Source organism: Alosa sapidissima, chromosome 22 (assembly GCF_018492685.1).
Source record: "Alosa sapidissima isolate fAloSap1 chromosome 22, fAloSap1.pri, whole genome shotgun sequence".
In the NCBI taxonomy this organism is placed as follows: domain Eukaryota; kingdom Metazoa; phylum Chordata; class Actinopteri; order Clupeiformes; family Clupeidae; genus Alosa; species Alosa sapidissima.
This window is the reverse complement of record NC_055978.1, coordinates 6102579-6127932: the sequence shown is the minus strand read 5'-3', so window position 1 is coordinate 6127932 and position 25354 is coordinate 6102579. Positions and strand designations below refer to the sequence as shown.

Sequence of the window (25354 nt, the reverse complement as noted above, 5' to 3'; positions counted from 1 at the left end):
CGGGTTCGGCGCTTTGTGGGCTGTGCGACTTTGGTGACCTTCCGAACAGTGAGGTAGGAATAGCCTACCTGGTCGTCAACTCTCCGGCGCTTTTTTGGCCAGGTCAGAGCAGCAAATTTCGTCTCGGTTCTATTTGGCAATGTACCAGCTGAAGGGAGATATGCATCTAAATATTTTCCCTTTACTCTGGATGTAGTATAGCAAGCAAGTATTGTATAGTGGCCCGTCATACTCGCCCCACCCCCACCTTAACCTCGGCCCTTACTCCCCTGATCATACTCAGTCTCCGCCTACTTGTGCGACTGCATTTCAGCATCCCAGCATGCAACGGTCGGGTGAAAAAATGATCTGTTATATGCTGTAGTAATTGCTGTATTTTGATGTCATCTTGTGGTGCCCACTGCTCTACAACAGCACTTGGGTTGTACTTGTACATGGTTTAGCATAGCATAGGATGGATGCTATTCTTTAGATAGTTGAGCTCACCAGCTTTGTGATGACTGTTGCCCACACCCGGTCCCAGAACACATTCCCATCTCCAGTCATCTCTGCGCAGTGGCAGTATCGTAGCCTATGAGGTTTATCCGAGGCGCGATTATTGCTAGTTGAAAACTTTACCCAATACCCCGCCTTGACGACTTGAAATATAGTCGGCAATGGCAATTTTTGGTGGTCTCCAAGGAGACTGTTTGGTTGTTGAAAGAAACGTAAATCAGTGTTCATGTCGGGTTCGGCGCTTTGTGGGCTGTGCGACTTTGGTGACCTTCCGAACAGTGAGGTAGTGTGGTGATATTATCTAGACACATTTAATAATGACACAGTTAATAATAATATTATCTAGACACATTTAATAATGACACAGTTAATAATAATGCTTGTGTGTGTACTGGTCTATTAAGGAGACCTTCCATTTAATATGCAAACATTTACTGGAAGTCAAAGAGTGGAAATAGAAGGGGCTAGCAGAAAAGGACAAGCAGGGACTTCCAGAGAGAGGAAGTGAAACCAGATGTTGAAGTGACACATAGAACCAAATCAAAACGTACCCTGCCTGGCAACAGATTACACATAGAACCTGGACCCACATTTCTGCCTAGCAACACACATTTTTTAATGTCGATATGAGGAGGAGTTTCCACCAGTATCTCAAGTCCCAAAACGCTCTGATTGGCTAAAAGGGGCCTGGTGACGTTCCTGGAGATAGGAACGCCTCTCAGGCCCCCGAGAGTATAAAGGAGAGAGCTCAGGCACATTCAGATCAGATCTCATCGGGGTAGCAGCTGCCACTCACCACTCTATTGCCTGACGGTCCAGTCCTGACTTTGTTTGGATTGTATTATCACTGCAATACGGTGAATAAAGGATCAACAGTCTCCAGCTTCTCTCGTCTTGGTGTTCTCCTTCGGGTCTTTGACATCAGAGTGCTAGTTGGATTGGAGGTTTTTGGAAGTGGATAGATTTCCACGACAGATCTGGAGGTTCCTACCGAGATTTGAAAGGATTCAACAAGGAAAGCAGTTCCGTCCCGGGTGAAACAGACTTCTCCAGTGCAGTTCTCCGGGCCCAAAAAAGGTAAGCACTTTTGCTTATTATTAGGGAGAACTGTACTGTGGGAGTCGGTGGGTAGGCCGGGAAGGGATGCTAACCTGAATCCTCAAAAGAATAGTGGAGACACCAGACAGAGATTGGGTTGTACTGTTGGTCTTAAAAAAGCGTTTTGTAATTTTGTGAACCGGTTAAAATAGTTTTCAAGGAGAAAACTGAGTTAAATGGCCATGTAATAATTTCCAAGGAGGAAATCTAGTTTTCAAGGAGAAAACTAAAATAGTGTTTTAATTTCCAAGGAGGAAATCTAGTTTTCAAGGAGAAAACTAAAATAGTATTTTGTGTGAAGGGAGCACGGGCTGCCCTAAAATATATGTGTGCTTCAGAGAAAAGGAACAGGTTAATAGGTAAAAACTGCAATATTAACTGTAAGTTGAACGTGTGAAACTGTCCTGAGCAAAGAGTGATGAACAAAATACATTTTATTATAATCTGCTGTTGTTTCTGTAAAAACTGAGTGTGCGCCGTTGTGTTTTCTTTTGACCACCTGGGCATGGGCCCACAATAGATGCAAGACAAGCGCACATACAAATTTGAGGTAGAAGAGTTCGGCGAGGGAAGGAGGATCGCCACGCTAACAGACGGACGTCAAACTCACATGATAGAAGTTGCGGCTGCAATATTCATAAGACAGTTGCATAGCAATCATAGCCTGGACATAAGGAGATTGTTGCAGTTGTTGGAGGTTTTTGCAGATGCCCCCCCCGAGCCCCCTGTTAGAGTAACAATATTGCCCAAGATTAGGATTGTGAGAGACCATAGGCCAGAGACCCTAGGACAAGTCCTCTACCGCTTTGAAATTTCTGATGATTCAGGTAAGGAAGAACCAGACACAGACTCCCCAGAAGAGTTCACTCCAAACAGTAGTGTGAGAGAGGAAGAAGCAGACAGTGAGTCAGGGGAAGTAGGTGCCCCACCAGAGACAGGATACAGCAGCCTAGGGTCAGAGGAAGAGGGGCGCCAGGAGTCAGGTCGAGGAGGTCTAGTGAGAGCTCCAACTCCCTATCCAGGCAACACCGTGTCCCATCAGCTGATTCGCAGCCCATTCCGTATAGTTAACAGCCCAGCCACCCCCCGATACAGCCCACCGCCCTCTACAAGTTATAGCCCAACCAACCCCCGGTCCAACTCAAGCTACAGTCCAACTGTGCCCCAGCAGGAGGAGGTTCACGGCCCGACTGAGCCCCAGCCAGTGCGGGATATAGAACAGGCACTGAAAGAGATAGTTGGCCGAGATAGAGGAAGGTTGGCCGATTTTATGAGAGAGTCTTTATCAGTATCAGTGTTCTGGAACAAGGAAGGGAGCACTAGGGATAAATATTCAGTTCATGTTGACCACCGTGACAAATACGGAGGAACCCACTCAAGACTAGGCACCAGCGTAGCGCCATTGGCACTGCAGACAGTAATAGAGCAGGTAGGAAAGTTTGTGGGGGTGAACACAAGGCCAGTGGTTGACCAGCTCTTTGCCCCACCTGAGGGAAGGAAGCGTAAGTTTGAGAGGGATTCCCCAGCTGCAAGAAGGAGAAGGACAAATAGAGATAATAGATAGGAAGGGGAGGCACTGCTGCAGGGCCTCCATAACAACTGCTTGAACTGAATAAACCCCACAGTAACGGCTTAGCAAAAACTTGTAAACCGCTAACTTTGCTTGAATTGAAAGTGTTGTACCTGCTTCAATAAAAATAAAGAGAAAATAAAGTCAATAAATGTACTTGGTAAAAGCAAAATAAAAGGTTAAAAGGTGATCTTGAATGAAGAAATATTATTGAAAAGAAGAGATAAGGACTCAAAGCCCCCACTGATACAATAACGCTGGTGGAAAAAGGAAGGATAGTTATAATACTAAAGTAAAACAGGAACTAGAGAAAATAAGCAGAGTAACGCCCACAAATAGCGAATGAACTTAGAAAGTAAGTGAACAAAGCACAGAAGCCTATTGAGCAGGTCCAGGAGAAACGCTGAAAGTATATGGAACAGGGACAACAGAACGTGCTCTGGGCCATAGATATCGTTGAATACGACGAACACGACTGGGAGACGAGCGTTAGAGACGGAGAGGGCCGAGAACACGTAGGATACGTGGGTGAGGCCCCCTTTGAGTGCAAATTCCCGTATAGGTGCAAAAATCGAGACGACATAGACCTAAAAGCGACGCTTTCTTTGTTGAGTAAACTAACCCCTAATAACCTACCAGTGAGGAAACAGGAGGAACCACAGCCCCAAGCAGCCGGAAGTAAAGGAGAGGCTACATCGAGTGACCTGAAGAAAAAAGAGAAGTGGACAATAAGAATCTCCGAGCACGGGAGTGACGGGTGGAGCGTAAGCGCAGTGAACGATAGAGGAGAGGCATTTGAAGAAAGGAGAGGCAAACTGAATACGGTCTTCCAGGAGTGGGGCGACGTACAGAACTCTATACTATACTTGGTGAGTGACCTACGACTGGACTGGGAGGAAAAAGACCAGAACAGATACAGGAGGGAGAGGAAAAGACAATACGAAAAGGATTGTCGCCTGTTCTGCACTGAACGGGAGGACATAAACGAACTAGACTACGGCAAAAATCCCCATTCCACCGAAGACAACGACCTCTAAGAAAAATGGCAACCAGAGTAATGACACCGCTGGAGGAAGTAGTAAGGGAGAATGCCATCGCTGAAAAGGACGTAAAAACCATCAACCACAAGTGGCTCCTAAGATACAAAGGAGACCACACAGCATGGCCAAAAGAAGGGTCACTCAACCCAACAATAATTGCCCAAATGAGGGAAAAAATCATGAACCACAAGGGTTATGACAAAGGCCCACGGAGACAGGAAAAGAGAGAGAAGGAACTGAAAACTCTGGAGGCCTTCGCTAAGATATCGGAGAGAAAGAGAAGGCAAAGGGCGGACCAGAATGACACGCCGCCTGAAACGCCCACCACAGAGAAGTGCCCCCAATCACAGCCCACAGAGAAAGAGCTGGACGCCCCGACCCAAGCAGCAGAGCCAGGAGCTCCGCCCATGGAGGAGCTGCGTCCTCCCCCATACAGAGAAAAGGACAAACTGTACCCAGAGGTGCCGCAAGGAGAGGATAACGTGCGGGAAATAATCCGGCGCCTGGAAGAGAGGGACCCACGGACCCTGGCAATGCAAGCACCGGGATATGGGTCACAGGCCCCAACGGTGCACCTGGCAGTACAGGCCCCACTAATGGTGAAGGGGATCACCCTAGAAGGGACCTGCGCGGAGGTGCTGAAAGAAGTAAAAAGAATAAGGTGGGAACAGGCCAACCCCCAGCCGAAACCATCAACATCCCAACCGGCGTCTGCGCAGTCATCGCCACCATCATCCCCCGCCAGGGAAACGCTCCCAGAACACCTTCTGGAAAGTACAGAGCCGGGTGGAGGAAAGCAGTGGGATGAAGAAGAAGAAACTGCAAGGGAATTGGAGGAGCGGGTGGTGAGTGACTACCACACAAGCCTAAGAGGCCACCGGGAAACAGACGGATCTCCAGTGACCAGCCCCCAAGAACTCTGGCAGGAGAGCCAGAAGAGACGTACAGGTGATCCAGAAACTGGAGGAAGCAAGCCCCTACGCCTTCCAGGCCAAAGGAAGGAACAAGCCCCTGGGGAGGGAGAAAAGGAACAGAGACAATGGTATGGGAGGCTGTGGGACCACCTGGAGACAGTCATGAGAGAGTGGGTAGAGGCCACAGGGGAGGAAGAGAGAGAAGCCCGAGATAGAGAGGCCATGAAAACCCTGGCCTGGGTGAGGTCGCAGATGGACCAGGAACCGGTGAAGGAGGGGTGCAGAGAGTCATGGCGGAAGCTCGAGGAATACACCCAGATGTGCGGGAGGAAAGTGGAAGAAGCCATTAGGCGAGCGGAAGAGAGACGCCGAAACAGAAGAAGAGAGGAAGAGATGAAGAAGAGCGAGGAGCTGAAAAGGGAACAGGAGAGTGGAAAAAGGGAAAGCCGTCGAGAGTCCAGACGAGAGTCCTCCGAAAGGAGGAGGGCCCGCCGACTGACCTTCGAACTGACCTGCGATCCAACCACGATAGCGAAAGAAGAGGAGGAAGATACGGACGGGGCAGACAGCCAGGCTGACTCAGGAGAAGACTGTGAGTCAGGGGAAGACGAGGAGGTAGGACTGGAAGTCACGGAACAGCTCCTCGAAGAGCAAATTCAGCTCCTCGAGGAGCAAATTCAGAGAGAACTGTCACAGGGTCCGAAGGGAGCGGGCCCCTCAGTGTGTCTCGGCTGCGAAAGAACGTTCAAAGGAGAAAAGGGTGTGAAGGCCCACCAGCGACAGACAGAGGAATGTAGAGAGCGGGCCAGAATGCTCCCAGTGATGATCCCACCCAGTGTGCTCGCCTCAGGACTGTTTGGAATCAGCAGGATGAAGAAAGGAGTGGAGAAAGGCCTGGATGAGATCAGAAAAGGAGTGCGAAAGGGGCTCGACGAGATCGAAGGGGGAGTCAAGAAAGGCCTAAAAGAAAACAAGAAGGAGCTGGAAAAACTGGAAAAGGAGGGAAAGAAAGAAAGAGAGAGGGCACGGAAAGGAAAAGAAAGAATGGAAGCCATCCCAGAAGAATTGGATGAGGAAGAGACGGTTGTGATGGCACCGTTAATAACAAAAAACCACACGGCCCACTACCAGCCATGGACCCACTCAGATGTGAATGGCCTCATTTCACGGCTCCCTGTCCTGCATGAGGGAGCGGGCAGATGGATAAGTCGGCTGGAGTCAGAGACTCAAGGCCGAAACCTGGCCGTGGGAGATATAAAATATCTGCTCGGCCTGATATTGGGAAAGGCTGACACAGAGGCTGTACTGGAGAGAGAAAACCTAGGGCGGTTGATGAATCCCAGCAGAGACGCCCTGTGTTTTGATAGCGTCCGGAACAACGTGTGGAAGGCCCTAAGGGCAGCTTACCCCAACCACTACAGCCCCTCAGCCGTCTGGATAGAGAAACTCAAAGACAGCGATAACCCCGCAGCCTTCGTGGAAAGGGCAGCGCAGGAATGGACGATAAGGATGGAACAAAGACCAGAAGATTCCGGTCCCCTCACCATGCAGTTCAGAAGAGCGGTTATGGACGCATTGCCAAGAGAAGTCAGGACGCAGCTGGAAAGCGACTGGCGCCTGGCAGCCATGCCAAAAGAAGAATTTAGACTGGCGGTGGTACACCATGTAACTCTGTACAGACAAGGGAAAGACAAGGAGGAGCAGCAGGAGAAGGAAGCGATAAGGAAGCTGACCCATGTGCAGCTCCAGGAGGCAAAGGGGGCAAAGAAGGCAGTTACCCAAGCTCCGGTAATGCCTGCTACAGCCCCTACCACACAGCCACCACCACCGATAGTGCAGCAACCTATGGTGCAACAACCAGTAATGATGCAGCCACAACCCATGCAGCCCATGATGCAAACATGGCAACAAGCGCCATATGGACCCCCACAACAACAGCAACAGAGACAACAATGGTACCAACCAAGAGGCAGAGGAGGATTCCGCCAGGGAAGAGGTGGACAAGGCAGAGGAGGCTATGGAAGGGGACAATACCAAGGCCAGCAGAACCAAGGAAACAGCATTCAATGTTGGATGTGTGGAGGAACGGGACACATCTCCAGGGATTGCCCGACGAAGACCGGAGGCCAGAACAACCAAGGAGGACAGGCAAACCAAGGACAAATGCAAGGAGGGAACTATGCTCCCCAACAAGGGAGAGCCCCACAGCAAATGCAGGCACCCTCTGGCCCAGTCTCCCCTTACGGGGGAAACTGGAATTGACGAGGCCCAGAAAACCCAGGGGAGGGTCAGTTCCCCGCCCTGACAAGGGGAGCTGACGCAGAACCAATGCTGCAGGTTCTAATCGAGGGCATGGAAGTCAAATGTTTAGTGGATACAGGGGCAACGTATACTTGTCTTCACCCAAAAGATGCCCAACACCTCCCCAGATCTTCAGGAAAGTTTATGAAGACAGTGGGTTTTTCGGGAAAAACGCAGCTAATTCCAATGACGGCTCCAGTATCGATCCAAATAGAAGACAAGGAAATCAGGATACCAGTCTTAATAGCAGAGCACACGCCCGTCAACCTATTGGGACGGGACGCACTGTGCAACCTAAGACTCCAAATTGAGTGTTCCCCAACAGGAGTACAAATAACAGGGCTGGCAACCCAAATGGCCCTAAGGATAAGTGCCCCGACTCAAACTGAAACTCACCAGGTCTACTGGATTGGACAACTGGAACCAAGCATAGAGCGAGTAATCTACAACGAGTATGCCTTCCAAATAAACAGCCTTCATGCTCGGCTGAGGACGCCGAGATGCCCTTTTCATTGTACGATAAAATTCGACCAAACGCCAAGCAAGGAAAGAGAGGAAAGATGGCATAGGGACGTGAGTAAGTGGGGACGCATCCCACTCGACATACACGCACTGGTGGTGGCCAAGGAAGGAGTGGCCGCTGAGGTGAAATTTGCAAAAGGATGGGATCTAGGCCTGATCTTCGACATGCCTGGAACAAGGCCACACATTACTCTGAGAGTGGCCAGAGGTCACAGAGCCAGAGAGATGGGCCCAGTGATGTTCAAGGCCCTGTGCGTCAAGTGGAAGGACACAGGAAATGACCGACTCCAAACGGCTATCAGTAAAGGAGGAGAGCCAATGTTCAGGATAAAATTGAACAACCCAGTCACCGTGTGGGGAGTCCCACAGATAATCGAAATCATGGACACAGAACCACAGGAGAGAGAGGAGATACCCTATGTTGAAAGATGTCCATATGGGAATCAATTTTGCCTCTACCGCCTGTTCCCAGGAGCGGGGCGCCGCTGCTGGGACAAAACGAGACATGTACCGTTCAGCAAAGAAGACGCAGAATGGAGCATGTACATGCGACATCTGTCATGGTGCCCAAAGAAAAGGGAAGCACAATCAACAACATATCTCCCAGAGAAGGTTTATGACATACCCTACGTCAAAGGATGCCCCTACGGCAACCCATACTGCATGTATGGCCTGCTGGGAGGAGCAGGATATCGATGCTGGGATAAGGAGAACCATGTGCCCATCGACAAGTCCGACCTAGAGTGGGAGGAGTATAAGAAGTACTACCTAGACGGCGAGGCGGACAAGAAGACAGGGAGGCCGGGACCGACCCCCTGGAGAATGATGATGCTACAGGAGGTGACAGAAACAGACGCCGAACGGGCAGAGAGAATATTGAGAAGAGTGCCGCCTGCGGTATGGTCGCAAGGAGATGGTGACATAGGGCTGGTCAAGTCAGCAAGCCCTGTGGAGTTCAGGCTGAAACCAGGAGCGACGCTGCCTTTCCAGCCACAGTACCCCATTTCAGCAGAGGCAGCTGAAGGGATAAGAGGGACAATTGAAGACCTCCTGGGAGCAGGAGTCTTAGAGGAAGTCCCAAGTGCAAGGTGCAACACACCCATATTTCCCGTGCTGAAGGCGGATGGAGTGCGATGGAGAATGGTCCAGGACCTCAGACCCGTCAACGAGCGCATTGAGGACTATCCGGCGGACGTCCCACATGCTAACGTACTAATGACCAACATCCCGGCAAGTGCAACAACGTTCTCCGCCATTGATCTGGTTCAAGCATTTTTCACAATACGGGTAGCCCCTGCAAGTAGGGAATTTTTCGCATTCAAATATCAGGGCAAGACGTTCCAGTACACGAGGCTCCCACAAGGGTTCAAGCACTCACCGCACATCTTCAACCAAGCCCTCAAGGAGGACTTAAGGCACATCACATGCCAAAGCACGATTCTGCAGTATGTTGACGACGTCTTGGTATGCTCACCGGACCAGGAAACGTGTGAAAGGGATACGGCCCACGTGCTGACCGTTCTGGCCGAAGGGGGGTACAAAGCATCAAGGAAAAAGCTACAATTTGCACAGCCCCAGGTGATCTACTTAGGTCGCCGGATCTCACATGGGCACAAGGGCATCGCCCCGGAACACATTGAGGCAATTGCCAAGGCACCGAAGCCAAACACGGTGAAGCAAATGATGTCGTTCATTGGACTCATAGGTTTCAGCAGCGACTGGGTGGAGTGCTATGAACAAAAAATAGCCCCACTACGAGCCATGATCGTGCAGGCTGGGACCAGCCACCTGAGGAATCGTCTCACATGGACAGTGGACGGGAACGAGGCGTTTGAACGCATCAAAGGAGAACTACAGCAAGCACCTGCACTTGCACTGCCGGATTACGGAAGACCCTTCTATCTGTACGTGTCGGTCAGAAAGGAAACAGGAAAAGACGCATACATGACCGCAATCATGGCACAAACACAGTGCCATGGACGCGGCAAACAAGCAATCGCCTACTACAGCTCGAAGCTGGATGCGGTGGCCCAGGGCTACCCCCCATGCTTCCAGGGTCTCGAAGCCGTATATTCGGCCTACGTCAAAGCCTCTAACATCACCATGGGATGGCCAGTGGTGATACACACCAGTCACGCAATAGCACAGTTGGTGGAACAAGGAAAATTCTGTGTGACGCCTCAGAGGCAATTGAGGTATTACAATCTGTCGCTCTGCCCAGATGTCACTATAAAGGCATGTGACACGGCAGGAAACCCGGCGGATCTCATCCCACTTGAGTATGAGGGCGAGCCGCATGACTGCGTGGCTGATTCAATCGCCTTCTCAAAACTAAGGGAAGACCTGCAGAGCGAGCCATTAGGACAGGGAATCACCTACTTTGTGGACGGCTCTAGCCATAACTATGACAACAGGACACATGCAGGATTCAGCGTAGTGCAAATGACAGGTCCAGAAACATTTGCGACAATTATGAGTGAGCCATGCACACAACCATGTTCAGCGCAACTAGCTGAATTAAAGGCGCTGACAGCAGCGTGCTCTCTGGCGGAGGGACAGGACGCAACCGTACACACGGACAGCGCCTATGCCCACAATGTCTGCCATGTGCATGGCGCCCAGTGGAAACAGAGAGGGTTCAAGAAATCGGATGGGAGCCCCATCCAGCATCTGGAGCAGATTCAGTTGTTGTTAGCAGCGATGATGCGTCCAAAGACGCTGGCAATATGCAAATGCAAGGCGCATTGTAAGGGACAGGATTACATTACTCTAGGGAATGCACAGGCAGATGAGGCAGCAAAGGAAGCGGCGTTGGAGGCTAGAAGGTCAAATGCCGCCCCTAAATCTCCACAGGATAACGAACCACATAAAATACTGCTCAACAGGACGGGGCACAGCGTGCCCTGCCCCACAAAATGCCCCTACCCTTACAACACATGTATGTGGTGCTCCCAAGGGTGCGATGACGACCACGAGCACCAGGTAGATCCCGTCTGTTGCGCGCTATGCCAGAGGGCCAGTTGCCCCGAGTGCGGGGACAAGCCCTGTGAGGCCAGGTACTCGCCAGGCGTAATTGATCGGTTTTTCACGGCAACCGACACAGTAATACAAGCCCCAGTGGTTCGAACCTTGCCTGACGGACGAACGCTTAGAATTGTGGATCCCATGCTCACGCTTAGCGCTATCAAAGACGCACAGAGTGAGGCACCGCGTGCCGAAACACTGCTGTGGGAGGAAAGGGGTGCGTCGAAAGGCAGAAATGGGGTGTGGAGGAGTCATGATGGAAGGGTGGTGGCCCCAAGTAGACTCCTTGATCTCCTCATTCATGATGCGCATGATGTGGATCATTGCGCAAGGGGGGAGGTCAAGCGGCAGATACTTGACAAGGGGTTCTGGGCCCCATACCTTCAAGATCGCATCAATTACGTGCTAAGAAATTGCCACACCTGTGCCACACACAATTACAGAAACAACATAACAATAGGCATAGGACCACGGCCCCTGGGACACGTGCCACTCCCAGAGGGACCGTTCAAACACCTGGTAATGGACTACATCGACATGGGTCGAACGGTAAACGCGTACAAACACGTGCTGGTGATAATATGCCGCTACTCACGATGGGTAGAAGCCTGTCCAAGCCGAGGGCAGGACGAAAAAACGGTGATTCGATTCCTAGCAAGGGAAGTGATACCCAGGTTTGGGATCCCAGAAATAATCAGTAGCGACAATGGCCGAGCGTTTACGGCCAACACATGGAAAAAGATTGCGCAGGCGCTGTGCATCAAGACTCGGTTTGGTTGTGTTTACCACCCGCAGTCCCAGGGGATGGTTGAAAGGGCGAACGGCACGCTGAAAAACAAGATAGCGAAGATCGTCCAAAGCGCACATGACGATCCAAATCTGCCAAACTTAAATTGGGTTGACGCGCTGCCAATCGCGCTGATGAAAATGCGTTGCGAAAAAAATCGAACCACGCATCTGACCCCGCATGAAATGGTGACGGGGCGGGCAATGCCCACACCACGGTTCAGAGGGGATCAGAGGCCTCCGCTGGAAATTCTAGAACAGGAAGTAAGCAGTTACATTAAACAGCTTTCTCAAGTTCACAGGGCAGTTTTCAACGAGCAGAAGAGAAGAGAAAGAGCTCGGGAGCGGAGGACTGAACCCGGACCAATCCAAGTGGGAGACTGGGTATATCTGAGGGTGTTTAAGAGATCGTGTCTCGACCCCAGGGCAGAAGGGCCCTACCGAGTGACCCAGGCTACCCCCCGGGCGGTAAGAGTGCAAGGATCAGATTTGTGGTATCACCTTAACTCTTGTTACAGGGCGGTGCCACCAGAAGGAGCGAGAGGTCCAGAGGAGGTGGAAAACGATGACGGGGACCAGGGCCCGCCAGGACCCCCACCAGACTCCCCCGGGGAGGATGATGGTGGTGGGGAACAAAGGGGAGGACCAGGTGCGCGTAGGAGTACGAGGCGGAGGATACTGCCGGCTCCTGCTGATGACCCTGGGCGGAATGTACCTAGGGTGCCTGCTGTTCTCCCTCCCCTATCTGTGCCTACAGGTGCTGGCAATGCTGGAGCCGAGCCAGGCTCGAGGATGGGAAGGCGACATCCACCTGAAGTGGGAGCCACTCCCGAATCCCAAGTATCCAGACCTGCCACCGCCTCGACCAGCGGTGATCCACCAGCTGACCCCACAGCCCACTCTCGGGCCACGACCACACCCGACCTCACGGGGAGTGACGCCGAAGAAGCGCCGAGGTCGGAAGGGGAAGGGCCGCCACCGCCACCGCCACCGCCACACCAGCAAGGGAACGACACCATCAACTTTGGGGACTTCTACGCCGACTGGGACTACCCATACCCAGCCAACGCCCCCACTGACGACCAGACTGGAGCACAGCCATCCGCCGCAGAGATTGCCGAGGCCCTCGACGCGCTCAGGCTACCCGCTGTCCTTACGCCTCCCCCCCGGACACCTCCTCGACAGGGCTCGCAGCTTCCTGCGGAGCCTGTGGGGAGGCCGACGGACTCAGGACACATCACGGGCGGCCCCCACTTCGGGGACAGCCACCCGGGGACCAGCCAAGAGACAAGACAAGTACTCCGAGGAATCGGCCTGGACGACTCCCTCGATGCCCACTGGACGGGGGGCTTCGAGGAGGCCATCGATTGGCCCCTCCAGAGATTCCCAGAGGACGACGAAAGCGACGGAGGGGGTACGGACTGCCACCCCCAATAACGATGTGCGAGGGGACAGAGAGGAGCTGCTCGACGACGGTGCCCTAGACACGGACAATATTCTGTACATAGGGGGATCGGGAGATGAGGCGCCCACCCCAGAGTCAGAAGCATCGGGAAGTAACGAATACATCCCGATGCCGGACAGTGCAACGACTCCGGTGCCGGACAGTGCAACGACTCCAGTGCTGGACAGTGCAACGACTCCGGTGCTGAACAATGCAACGACTCAAAGCAAGAATGAGAGCGAAAATGTAAATAGTACAAGCACGCTTCTAGAAAACCCGTCAAGCAAGAATGAGAGCAAAAATGTAAATAATACAAGCACGCTTCCAGAAAACCTGTCAAAGAACCAGACTGATGGGACTCAGGCCAAAGAAAGAAGGAAGAGATCAATAAGCGCTCTGGAGGCGTGGGAGGACAATTCATGGATGCAATGGGCCAAATACACAGCAAAGACAGTGAAGCCAGAAGGAGGGTGTTATGTGTGCTCAGCAGTGAGACCCAAGCTGGCCATACTACCAGCACCAGGAACTGGAGAAGAGGATGCGGTATATCGAGCGTCGGGAAGGCAGTACAAAGAAGACAAGCTGTCTCCCTTTGCATGTCTTGAACAATTAGGAAATGAGGAGTTACGTAAGTGGGGGACTGGTATAGGCCCCTTCGTGCGAGGAAAAGGAGAAGAAACGCACAGGACCCAAGAAAATGAGGCGAGATGTGCAAAAGACTACCCAGGCATAGGAACCAGGGTAGCAAGGAAAACACACCACCTCTATGAAATACCAGAAGACGTAGAGTTTGAATGCTTTGAAGCACCCCCCTATGAAGGCATGGTAAGAGGGGGCAAGACGGATGTAGGAGCATTTGAAGGACGCTGCGCAGCAAAATGGGTCCACGAACCCAACAGCTACTTATTTCGCCTAGAAGAGAGGAGCGAAAACGGGAAGAGGATTGAAGTCGAAGCAAACATCACGATGTTGGGTGTAAACTGGGTGAACGAACGGGATGTTCCGCTGGCAGACTTATGGTGGGCCTGTGGAAGACGATGGGGACTGCGAAACACCCTTCCGAAACGCTGGAGGGGAAAGTGTGCAAGGGTCACCCTGGCCCAGCAAACCTACATAGTCCCCTGGTCAGAATGCAACTCAACACTGAACTCGACCGACCCAGAGCACAACCAGCAGACACCCGTAGAAGGGAACCTGAGAAGAAGTCGGAGGGACGCCGACGATGGAGTATATATGGACGCATTCGGACAGCCCCACTTCGTCCCGAGACAGTTCAAGGCACGAGACGAGGTGCTCGCCGGATTTGAAGCCGCCATCCCCGTCTACGGAGCATCCATAGGCATCGCCAAGAATGTTCAATGGATCAACTACATCCACTACAACGCCCTACGGTTCATGAATGCCACAATAGATGCGTTCAACGCATTTGATAGAAGGCTGAACGCCACCACAAAGATGGCAATGGAAACCAGGATAGCAGTGGACTGGATACTGGCAAAGGAAGGTGGAGTGTGCGCAATCGTCGGAACAGACTCATGCTGTACGTACGTCCCAGGTGAAGGCGAGAACATGGATGACTTCACGAACGCGATGAACAGGCTCAAGGCCGTCAACAAGGAGGCCCACGAGAACTCTGGATTGGCACCAACATTTGTGGGAGCCCTGGATATTTTTGCCCCCGTAACCCGGTGGCTAACGGACGCCTTGGGGTCATGGGGGGGTAAGATTGTATCATTTCTGGGAAAGTTATTGTTTGGAGCAGCCTTAGTGGTAGGAATGTTTTGCTGTATTACTCAATGTTGTGGTAAGGGTTGCTCCAAAGTGGTCGCTAGACAACTGGTGGTCCAAAATATAAGGATGCCCTGGGACGAGGAGGATGCGAGTGAGAGGATCCTTTTAGTACAAACTAGTGTGAGGCGAATAATGGAAGACGAATTCAACGAGGGTTATACAATGGAAAGGAATTCAGGGCAGGAGTTCCCTCCCCCGGAGTTTCCCCTCCCGAATATATACGAGTAGGGGTGGGGTCCTGCGAGTCACCCACCTCTACACACACACTGACGCACGCTCACATACACAACACTGACAGGTAATTCACAAGGCACGTGACTGCACGCCCAGGTGACAGAGTCAAGGGATACTAGAGGTAAGGGGTGTTATGGGCTGTGACCTGATACGAATGAGTCGCCTTAAGTGATCTCGATTCAATTTCATCTTAGTGCTTCGCTATACATAGACGGTAACTTAAGTTTTATGGAGGTGTAGCCCTCCACTGCAAGGCCATCCAAATCTGGATAGACGTAACCAAAAGCTTGCTACTAGGAGTGATCACCTCACCCCAGGTTACCGCACGCCGGACCTGGCCCGCCTAGGGGTGTGGCAGGTGTGTGGCGCGGTCAGCGCTCGAGGACGGGTACGACCCCATTGGCCAGCAGGGGCAACCTAAGGCAGAGCATGGCGGCCCGTCCCCTCGGTGTAGCGCGCCCGCGGCCGGTGTGCTCACCCATTCTCACGCTAGTGTGAATGCCCGGAGGACTCCGGAGGAAAAAGGGGATGGCGATGCGAGTAACAAAGGGGGGTGTAGTGTGACGCATAGAGGCCGGAAAGGGGCCGTATATACCACTTACTGCTAAAGAAGCCAGTAGGGGATGGGCAAGCGACAGGGGGATCATGAAGTTGTTATGTAACTCCGATTTGGCACCAATGGCCGTTGCATGAAATTTCTTTATGCTCAAGGTGACTAGCACATTAGCCGCTTTGGGGACAAATCCGTCTCGGGTCCTAGCCATATGTTCGTAACAAGGAATTGGTCTTTCTGTCACTTGATCTGGGCGTCCAGGGCTTGCTTACCGATGTTATTTACTCTTGTAAAGGCAATGATGCCGACACATTTACTAGTTATAAGGTTTAAGATTTTACGCATGCAATAAGGTTTATAGTGGTAGACACCATTCCCCTGTAACTCGCTCATGTGCCCATAGCCTGAGGTGTCATGACAATATACAGGGTTATGACACACTCCTTTGTTTAAATAATGCTTATGCTACATAGCGAGGCTAATTTAGCCTCGAAGGGGGGAATATGTGGTGATATTATCTAGACACATTTAATAATGACACAGTTAATAATAATATTATCTAGACACATTTAATAATGACACAGTTAATAATAATGCTTGTGTGTGTACTGGTCTATTAAGGAGACCTTCCATTTAATATGCAAACATTTACTGGAAGTCAAAGAGTGGAAATAGAAGGGGCTAGCAGAAAAGGACAAGCAGGGACTTCCAGAGAGAGGAAGTGAAACCAGATGTTGAAGTGACACATAGAACCAAATCAAAACGTACCCTGCCTGGCAACAGATTACACATAGAACCTGGACCCACATTTCTGCCTAGCAACACACATTTTTTAATGTCGATATGAGGAGGAGTTTCCACCAGTATCTCAAGTCCCAAAACGCTCTGATTGGCTAAAAGGGGCCTGGTGACGTTCCTGGAGATAGGAACGCCTCTCAGGCCCCCGAGAGTATAAAGGAGAGAGCTCAGGCACATTCAGATCAGATCTCATCGGGGTAGCAGCTGCCACTCACCACTCTATTGCCTGACGGTCCAGTCCTGACTTTGTTTGGATTGTATTATCACTGCAATACGGTGAATAAAGGATCAACAGTCTCCAGCTTCTCTCGTCTTGGTGTTCTCCTTCGGGTCTTTGACATCAGAGTGCTAGTTGGATTGGAGGTTTTTGGAAGTGGATAGATTTCCACGACAGTAGGAATAGCCTACCTGGTCGTCAACTCTCCGGCGCTTTTTTGGCCAGGTCAGAGCAGCAAATTTCGTCTCGGTTCTATTTGGCAATGTACCAGCTGAAGGGAGATATGCATCTAAATATTTTCCCTTTACTCTGGATGTAGTATAGCAAGCAAGTATTGTATAGTGGCCCGTCATACTCGCCCCACCCCCACCTTAACCTCGGCCCTTACTCCCCTGATCATACTCAGTCTCCGCCTACTTGTGCGACTGCATTTCAGCATCCCAGCATGCAACGGTCGGGTGAAAAAATGATCTGTTATATGCTGTAGTAATTGCTGTATTTTGATGTCATCTTGTGGTGCCCACTGCTCTACAACAGCACTTGGGTTGTACTTGTACATGGTTTAGCATAGCATAGGATGGATGCTATTCTTTAGATAGTTGAGCTCACCAGCTTTGTGATGACTGTTGCCCACACCCGGTCCCAGAACACATTCCCATCTCCAGTCATCTCTGCGCAGTGGCAGTATCGTAGCCTATGAGGTTTATCCGAGGCGCGATTATTGCTAGTTGAAAACTTTACCCAATACCCCGCCTTGACGACTTGAAATATAGTCGGCAATGGCAATTTTTGGTGGTCTCCAAGGAGACTGTTTGGTTGTTGAAAGAAACGTAAATCAGTGTTCATGTCGGGTTCGGCGCTTTGTGGGCTGTGCGACTTTGGTGACCTTCCGAACAGTGAGGTAGGAATAGCCTACCTGGTCGTCAACTCTCCGGCGCTTTTTTGGCCAGGTCAGAGCAGCAAATTTCGTCTCGGTTCTATTTGGCAATGTACCAGCTGAAGGGAGATATGCATCTAAATATTTTCCCTTTACTCTGGATGTAGTATAGCAAGCAAGTATTGTATAGTGGCCCGTCATACTCGCCCCACCCCCACCTTAACCTCGGCCCTTACTCCCCTGATCATACTCAGTCTCCGCCTACTTGTGCGACTGCATTTCAGCATCCCAGCATGCAACGGTCGGGTGAAAAAATGATCTGTTATATGCTGTAGTAATTGCTGTATTTTGATGTCATCTTGTGGTGCCCACTGCTCTACAACAGCACTTGGGTTGTACTTGTACATGGTTTAGCATAGCATAGGATGGATGCTATTCTTTAGATAGTTGAGCTCACCAGCTTTGTGATGACTGTTGCCCACACCCGGTCCCAGAACACATTCCCATCTCCTGTCATCTCTGCGCAGTGGCAGTATCGTAGCCTATGAGGTTTATCCGAGGCGCGATTATTGCTAGTTGAAAACTTTACCCAATACCCCGCCTTGACGACTTGAAATATAGTCGGCAATGGCAATTTTTGGTGGTCTCCAAGGAGACTGTTTGGTTGTTGAAAGAAACGTAAATCAGTGTTCATGTCGGGTTCGGCGCTTTGTGGGCTGTGCGACTTTGGTGACCTTCCGAACAGTGAGGTAGGAATAGCCTACCTGGTCGTCAACTCTCCGGCGCTTTTTTGGCCAGGTCAGAGCAGCAAATTTCGTCTCGGTTCTATTTGGCAATGTACCAGCTGAAGGGAGATATGCATCTAAATATTTTCCCTTTACTCTGGATGTAGTATAGCAAGCAAGTATTGTATAGTGGCCCGTCATACTCGCCCCACCCCCACCTTAACCTCGGCCCTTACTCCCCTGATCATACTCAGTCTCCGCCTACTTGTGCGACTGCATTTCAGCATCCCAGCATGCAACGGTCGGGTGAAAAAATAATCTGTTATACAGTATGCTGTAGTAATTGCTGTATTTTGATGTCATCTTGTGGTGCCCACTGCTCTACAACAGCACTTGGGTTGTACTTGTACATGGTTTAGCATAGCATAGGATGGATGCTATTCTTTAGATAGTTGAGCTCACCAGCTTTGTGATGACTGTTGCCCACACCCGGTCCCAGAACACATTCCCATCTCCAGTCATCTCTGCGCAGTGGCAGTATCGTAGCCTATGAGGTTTATCCGAGGCGCGATTATTGCTAGTTGAAAACTTTACCCAATACCCCGCCTTGACGACTTGAAATATAGTCGGCAATGGCAATTTTTGGTGGTCTCCAAGGAGACTGTTTGGTTGTTGAAAGAAACGTAAATCAGTGTTCATGTCGGGTTCGGCGCTTTGTGGGCTGTGCGACTTTGGTGACCTTCCGAACAGTGAGGTAGGAATAGCCTACCTGGTCGTCAACTCTCCGGCGCTTTTTTGGCCAGGTCAGAGCAGCAAATTTCGTCTCGGTTCTATTTGGCAATGTACCAGCTGAAGGGAGATATGCATCTAAATATTTTCCCTTTACTCTGGATGTAGTATAGCAAGCAAGTATTGTATAGTGGCCCGTCATACTCGCCCCACCCCCACCTTAACCTCGGCCCTTACTCCCCTGATCATACTCAGTCTCCGCCTACTTGTGCGACTGCATTTCAGCATCCCAGCATGCAACGGTCGGGTGAAAAAATAATCTGTTATACAGTATGCTGTAGTAATTGCTGTATTTTGATGTCATCTTGTGGTGCCCACTGCTCTACAACAGCACTTGGGTTGTACTTGTACATGGTTTAGCATAGCATAGGATGGATGCTATTCTTTAGATAGTTGAGCTCACCAGCTTTGTGATGACTGTTGCCCACACCCGGTCCCAGAACACATTCCCATCTCCAGTCATCTCTGCGCAGTGGCAGTATCGTAGCCTATGAGGTTTATCCGAGGCGCGATTATTGCTAGTTGAAAACTTTACCCAATACCCCGCCTTGACGACTTGAAATATAGTCAGCAATGGCAATTTTTGGTGGTCTCCAAGGAGACTGTTTGGTTGTTGAAAGAAACGTAAATCAGTGTTCATGTCGGGTTCGGCGCTTTGTGGGCTGTGCGACTTTGGTGACCTTCCGAACAGTGAGGTAGGAATAGCCTACCTGGTCGTCAACTCTCCGGCGCTTTTTTGGCCAGGTCAGAGCAGCAAATTTCGTCTCGGTTCTATTTGGCAATGTACCAGCTGAAGGGAGATATGCATCTAAATATTTTCCCTTTACTCTGGATGTAGTATAGCAAGCAAGTATTGTATAGTGGCCCGTCATACTCGCCCCACCCCCACCTTAACCTCGGCCCTTACTCCCCTGATCATACTCAGTCTCCGCCTACTTGTGCGACTGCATTTCAGCATCCCAGCATGCAACGGTCGGGTGAAAAAATAATCTGTTATACAGTATGCTGTAGTAATTGCTGTATTTTGATGTCATCTTGTGGTGCCCACTGCTCTACAACAGCACTTGGGTTGTACTTGTACATGGTTTAGCATAGCATAGGATGGATGCTATTCTTTAGATAGTTGAGCTCACCAGCTTTGTGATGACTGTTGCCCACACCCGGTCCCAGAACACATTCCCATCTCCAGTCATCTCTGCGCAGTGGCAGTATCGTAGCCTATGAGGTTTATCCGAGGCGCGATTATTGCTAGTTGAAAACTTTACCCAATACCCCGCCTTGACGACTTGAAATATAGTCGGCAATGGCAATTTTTGGTGGTCTCCAAGGAGACTGTTTGGTTGTTGAAAGAAACGTAAATCAGTGTTCATGTCGGGTTCGGCGCTTTGTGGGCTGTGCGACTTTGGTGACCTTCCGAACAGTGAGGTAGGAATAGCCTACCTGGTCGTCAACTCTCCGGCGCTTTTTTGGCCAGGTCAGAGCAGCAAATTTCGTCTCGGTTCTATTTGGCAATGTACCAGCTGAAGGGAGATATGCATCTAAATATTTTCCCTTTACTCTGGATGTAGTATAGCAAGCAAGTATTGTATAGTGGCCCGTCATACTCGCCCCACCCCCACCTTAACCTCGGCCCTTACTCCCCTGATCATACTCAGTCTCCGCCTACTTGTGCGACTGCATTTCAGCATCCCAGCATGCAACGGTCGGGTGAAAAAATAATCTGTTATACAGTATGCTGTAGTAATTGCTGTATTTTGATGTCATCTTGTGGTGCCCACTGCTCTACAACAGCACTTGGGTTGTACTTGTACATGGTTTAGCATAGCATAGGATGGATGCTATTCTTTAGATAGTTGAGCTCACCAGCTTTGTGATGACTGTTGCCCACACCCGGTCCCAGAACACATTCCCATCTCCAGTCATCTCTGCGCAGTGGCAGTATCGTAGCCTATGAGGTTTATCCGAGGCGCGATTATTGCTAGTTGAAAACTTTACCCAATACCCCGCCTTGACGACTTGAAATATAGTCGGCAATGGCAATTTTTGGTGGTCTCCAAGGAGACTGTTTGGTTGTTGAAAGAAACGTAAATCAGTGTTCATGTCGGGTTCGGCGCTTTGTGGGCTGTGCGACTTTGGTGACCTTCCGAACAGTGAGGTAGGAATAGCCTACCTGGTCGTCAACTCTCCGGCGCTTTTTTGGCCAGGTCAGAGCAGCAAATTTCGTCTCGGTTCTATTTGGCAATGTACCAGCTGAAGGGAGATATGCATCTAAATATTTTCCCTTTACTCTGGATGTAGTATAGCAAGCAAGTATTGTATAGTGGCCCGTCATACTCGCCCCACCCCCACCTTAACCTCGGCCCTTACTCCCCTGATCATACTCAGTCTCCGCCTACTTGTGCGACTGCATTTCAGCATCCCAGCATGCAACGGTCGGGTGAAAAAATGATCTGTTATATGCTGTAGTAATTGCTGTATTTTGATGTCATCTTGTGGTGCCCACTGCTCTACAACAGCACTTGGGTTGTACTTGTACATGGTTTAGCATAGCATAGGATGGATGCTATTCTTTAGATAGTTGAGCTCACCAGCTTTGTGATGACTGTTGCCCACACCCGGTCCCAGAACACATTCCCATCTCCAGTCATCTCTGCGCAGTGGCAGTATCGTAGCCTATGAGGTTTATCCGAGGCGCGATTATTGCTAGTTGAAAACTTTACCCAATACCCCGCCTTGACGACTTGAAATATAGTCGGCAATGGCAATTTTTGGTGGTCTCCAAGGAGACTGTTTGGTTGTTGAAAGAAACGTAAATCAGTGTTCATGTCGGGTTCGGCGCTTTGTGGGCTGTGCGACTTTGGTGACCTTCCGAACAGTGAGGTAGGAATAGCCTACCTGGTCGTCAACTCTCCGGCGCTTTTTTGGCCAGGTCAGAGCAGCAAATTTCGTCTCGGTTCTATTTGGCAATATACCAGCTGAAGGGAGATATGCATCTAAATATTTTCCCTTTACTCTGGATGAAATATAGCAAGCAAGTATTGTATAGTGGCCCGTCATACTCGCCCCACCCCCACCTTAACCTCGGCCCTTACTCCCCTGATCATACTCAGTCTCCGCCTACTTGTGCGACTGCATTTCAGCATCCCAGCATGCAACGGTCGGGTGAAAAAATGATCTGTTATATGCTGTAGTAATTGCTGTATTTTGATGTCATCTTGTGGTGCCCACTGCTCTACAACAGCACTTGGGTTGTACTTGTACATGGTTTAGCATAGCATAGGATGGATGCTATTCTTTAGATAGTTGAGCTCACCAGCTTTGTGATGACTGTTGCCCACACCCGGTCCCAGAACACATTCCCATCTCCAGTCATCTCTGCGCAGTGGCAGTATCGTAGCCTATGAGGTTTATCCGAGGCGCGATTATTGCTAGTTGAAAACTTTACCCAATACCCCGCCTTGACGACTTGAAATATAGTCGGCAATGGCAATTTTTGGTGGTCTCCAAGGAGACTGTTTGGTTGTTGAAAGAAACGTAAATCAGTGTTCATGTCGGGTTCGGCGCTTTGTGGGCTGTGCGACTTTGGTGACCTTCCGAACAGTGAGGTAGGAATAGCCTACCTGGTCGTCAACTCTCCGGCGCTTTTTTGGCCAGGTCAGAGCAGCAAATTTCGTCTCGGTTCTATTTGGCAATGTACCAGCTGAAGGGAGATATGCATCTAAATATTTTCCCTTTACTCTGGATGTAGTATAGTAAGCAAGTATTGTATAGTGGCCCGTCATACTCGCCCCACCCCCACCTTAACCTCGGCCCTTACTCCCCTGATCATACTCAGTCTCCGCCTACTTGTGCGACTGCATTTCAGCATCCCAGCATGCAACGGTCGGGTGAAAAAATAATCTGTTATACAGTATGCTGTAGTAATTGCTGTATTTTGATGTCATCTTGTGGTGCCCACTGCTCTACAACAGCACTTGGGTTGTACTTGTACATGGTTTAGCATAGCATAGGATGGATGCTATTCTTTAGATAGTTGAGCTCACCAGCTTTGTGATGACTGTTGCCCACACCCGGTCCCAGAACACATTCCCATCTCCAGTCATCTCTGCGCAGTGGCAGTATCGTAGCCTATGAGGTTTATCCGAGGCGCGATTATTGCTAGTTGAAAACTTTACCCAATACCCCGCCTTGACGACTTGAAATATAGTCGGCAATGGCAATTTTTGGTGGTCTCCAAGGAGACTGTTTGGTTGTTGAAAGAAACGTAAATCAGTGTTCATGTCGGGTTCGGCGCTTTGTGGGCTGTGCGACTTTGGTGACCTTCCGAACAGTGAGGTAGGAATAGCCTACCTGGTCGTCAACTCTCCGGCGCTTTTTTGGCCAGGTCAGAGCAGCAAATTTCGTCTCGGTTCTATTTGGCAATGTACCAGCTGAAGGGAGATATGCATCTAAATATTTTCCCTTTACTCTGGATGTAGTATAGCAAGCAAGTATTGTATAGTGGCCCGTCATACTCGCCCCACCCCCACCTTAACCTCGGCCCTTACTCCCCTGATCATACTCAGTCTCCGCCTACTTGTGCGACTGCATTTCAGCATCCCAGCATGCAACGGTCGGGTGAAAAAATAATCTGTTATACAGTATGCTGTAGTAATTGCTGTATTTTGATGTCATCTTGTGGTGCCCACTGCTCTACAACAGCACTTGGGTTGTACTTGTACATGGTTTAGCATAGCATAGGATGGATGCTATTCTTTAGATAGTTGAGCTCACCAGCTTTGTGATGACTGTTGCCCACACCCGGTCCCAGAACACATTCCCATCTCCAGTCATCTCTGCGCAGTGGCAGTATCGTAGCCTATGAGGTTTATCCGAGGCGCGATTATTGCTAGTTGAAAACTTTACCCAATACCCCGCCTTGACGACTTGAAATATAGTCGGCAATGGCAATTTTTGGTGGTCTCCAAGGAGACTGTTTGGTTGTTGAAAGAAACGTAAATCAGTGTTCATGTCGGGTTCGGCGCTTTGTGGGCTGTGCGACTTTGGTGACCTTACGAACAGTGAGGTAGGAATAGCCTACCTGGTCGTCAACTCTCCGGCGCTTTTTTGGCCAGGTCAGAGCAGCAAATTTCGTCTCGGTTCTATTTGGCAATGTACCAGCTGAAGGGAGATATGCATCTAAATATTTTCCCTTTACTCTGGATGTAGTATAGCAAGCAAGTATTGTATAGTGGCCCGTCATACTCGCCCCACCCCCACCTTAACCTCGGCCCTTACTCCCCTGATCATACTCAGTCTCCGCCTACTTGTGCGACTGCATTTCAGCATCCCAGCATGCAACGGTCGGGTGAAAAAATAATCTGTTATACAGTATGCTGTAGTAATTGCTGTATTTTGATGTCATCTTGTGGTGCCCACTGCTCTACAACAGCACTTGGGTTGTACTTGTACATGGTTTAGCATAGCATAGGATGGATGCTATTCTTTAGATAGTTGAGCTCACCAGCTTTGTGATGACTGTTGCCCACACCCGGTCCCAGAACACATTCCCATCTCCAGTCATCTCTGCGCAGTGGTAGTATCGTAGCCGAAGAGGTTCATCCGATGCGTGAATATTGCTAGTTGAAAACTTTACCCTACCTGAGCGCGTACACAACTTTTTGTCTTTTTGCGTGCAATGGTTCAGGTAGGGCTAGTTATTTAGCCCATAATGGTGGGGGAGTGGCCACCAAGTTTCATGTTCTGTTATTTCAGCAACCCAGGAATCATTGAACAAAATTGATGATGGTAAAAGAAAACTAAAATATTTATTTTTTATTTTTAAAATTATTTGTTGTCCTGATACTTCCTGTGGATCTTAGTGGACACTGAGGATGCAATAATAACTTCACTACCTAAGTATGTGTTTACTTTGTTACTACTTCTTAAAAAAAAAAGGAAAAAAGAAAATCGGAAACCCTCAATTTTTTTGTTTCCCTCTCAAACATGTTTGGATTGTGCAGGCGCCACTGATTGGGACAACCTATCAGCAATCACCTTTAGTGCTCCGCCAAAGTCAACTCCATGGTCAGATTTAGATAAGACACGAAACCATGGACGAAACAATGGATGAAGACGCAGCGGGTCCATCCCAGGGGCCTCATTTATAAAGCGTTCTTACGCACAGATTTGATCTT

The 25354-nt window shown here is 50.0% G+C and overlaps 11 non-coding genes and 1 pseudogene across 11 annotated transcripts; all 12 read left to right on the top strand.

Annotated features, from left to right (window-relative positions):
- The first annotated feature begins 544 nt into the window (after nt 1–544).
- LOC121697986 lies at nt 545–685 on the top strand. Its single transcript, XR_006026659.1, has one exon. It is a non-coding gene; the product is annotated as a U4 spliceosomal RNA (small nuclear RNA).
- Nucleotides 686–17454: 16769 nt separating this feature from the next.
- Nucleotides 17455–17595, top strand: LOC121697985. Its single transcript, XR_006026658.1, has one exon. It is a non-coding gene; the product is annotated as a U4 spliceosomal RNA (small nuclear RNA).
- A 584-nt stretch (nt 17596–18179) lies between these two features.
- LOC121697984 lies at nt 18180–18320 on the top strand. Its single transcript, XR_006026657.1, has one exon. It is a non-coding gene; the product is annotated as a U4 spliceosomal RNA (small nuclear RNA).
- A 589-nt stretch (nt 18321–18909) lies between these two features.
- LOC121697983 lies at nt 18910–19050 on the top strand. Its single transcript, XR_006026656.1, has one exon. It is a non-coding gene; the product is annotated as a U4 spliceosomal RNA (small nuclear RNA).
- Nucleotides 19051–19639: 589 nt separating this feature from the next.
- On the top strand, nt 19640–19780 carry LOC121697922. Its single transcript, XR_006026607.1, has one exon. It is a non-coding gene; the product is annotated as a U4 spliceosomal RNA (small nuclear RNA).
- A 589-nt stretch (nt 19781–20369) lies between these two features.
- On the top strand, nt 20370–20510 carry LOC121697982. Its single transcript, XR_006026655.1, has one exon. It is a non-coding gene; the product is annotated as a U4 spliceosomal RNA (small nuclear RNA).
- Nucleotides 20511–21099: 589 nt separating this feature from the next.
- LOC121697980 lies at nt 21100–21240 on the top strand. The gene has a single exon (XR_006026653.1). It is a non-coding gene; the product is annotated as a U4 spliceosomal RNA (small nuclear RNA).
- Nucleotides 21241–21824: 584 nt separating this feature from the next.
- On the top strand, nt 21825–21965 carry LOC121697979. The gene has a single exon (XR_006026652.1). It is a non-coding gene; the product is annotated as a U4 spliceosomal RNA (small nuclear RNA).
- Nucleotides 21966–22549: 584 nt separating this feature from the next.
- LOC121697978 lies at nt 22550–22690 on the top strand. Its single transcript, XR_006026651.1, has one exon. It is a non-coding gene; the product is annotated as a U4 spliceosomal RNA (small nuclear RNA).
- Nucleotides 22691–23279: 589 nt separating this feature from the next.
- On the top strand, nt 23280–23420 carry LOC121697977. The gene has a single exon (XR_006026650.1). It is a non-coding gene; the product is annotated as a U4 spliceosomal RNA (small nuclear RNA).
- A 589-nt stretch (nt 23421–24009) lies between these two features.
- LOC121697976 lies at nt 24010–24150 on the top strand. The gene has a single exon (XR_006026649.1). It is a non-coding gene; the product is annotated as a U4 spliceosomal RNA (small nuclear RNA).
- Nucleotides 24151–24739: 589 nt separating this feature from the next.
- LOC121697936 lies at nt 24740–24857 on the top strand (annotated as a pseudogene).
- The last annotated feature ends 497 nt before the right edge of the window (nt 24858–25354 follow it).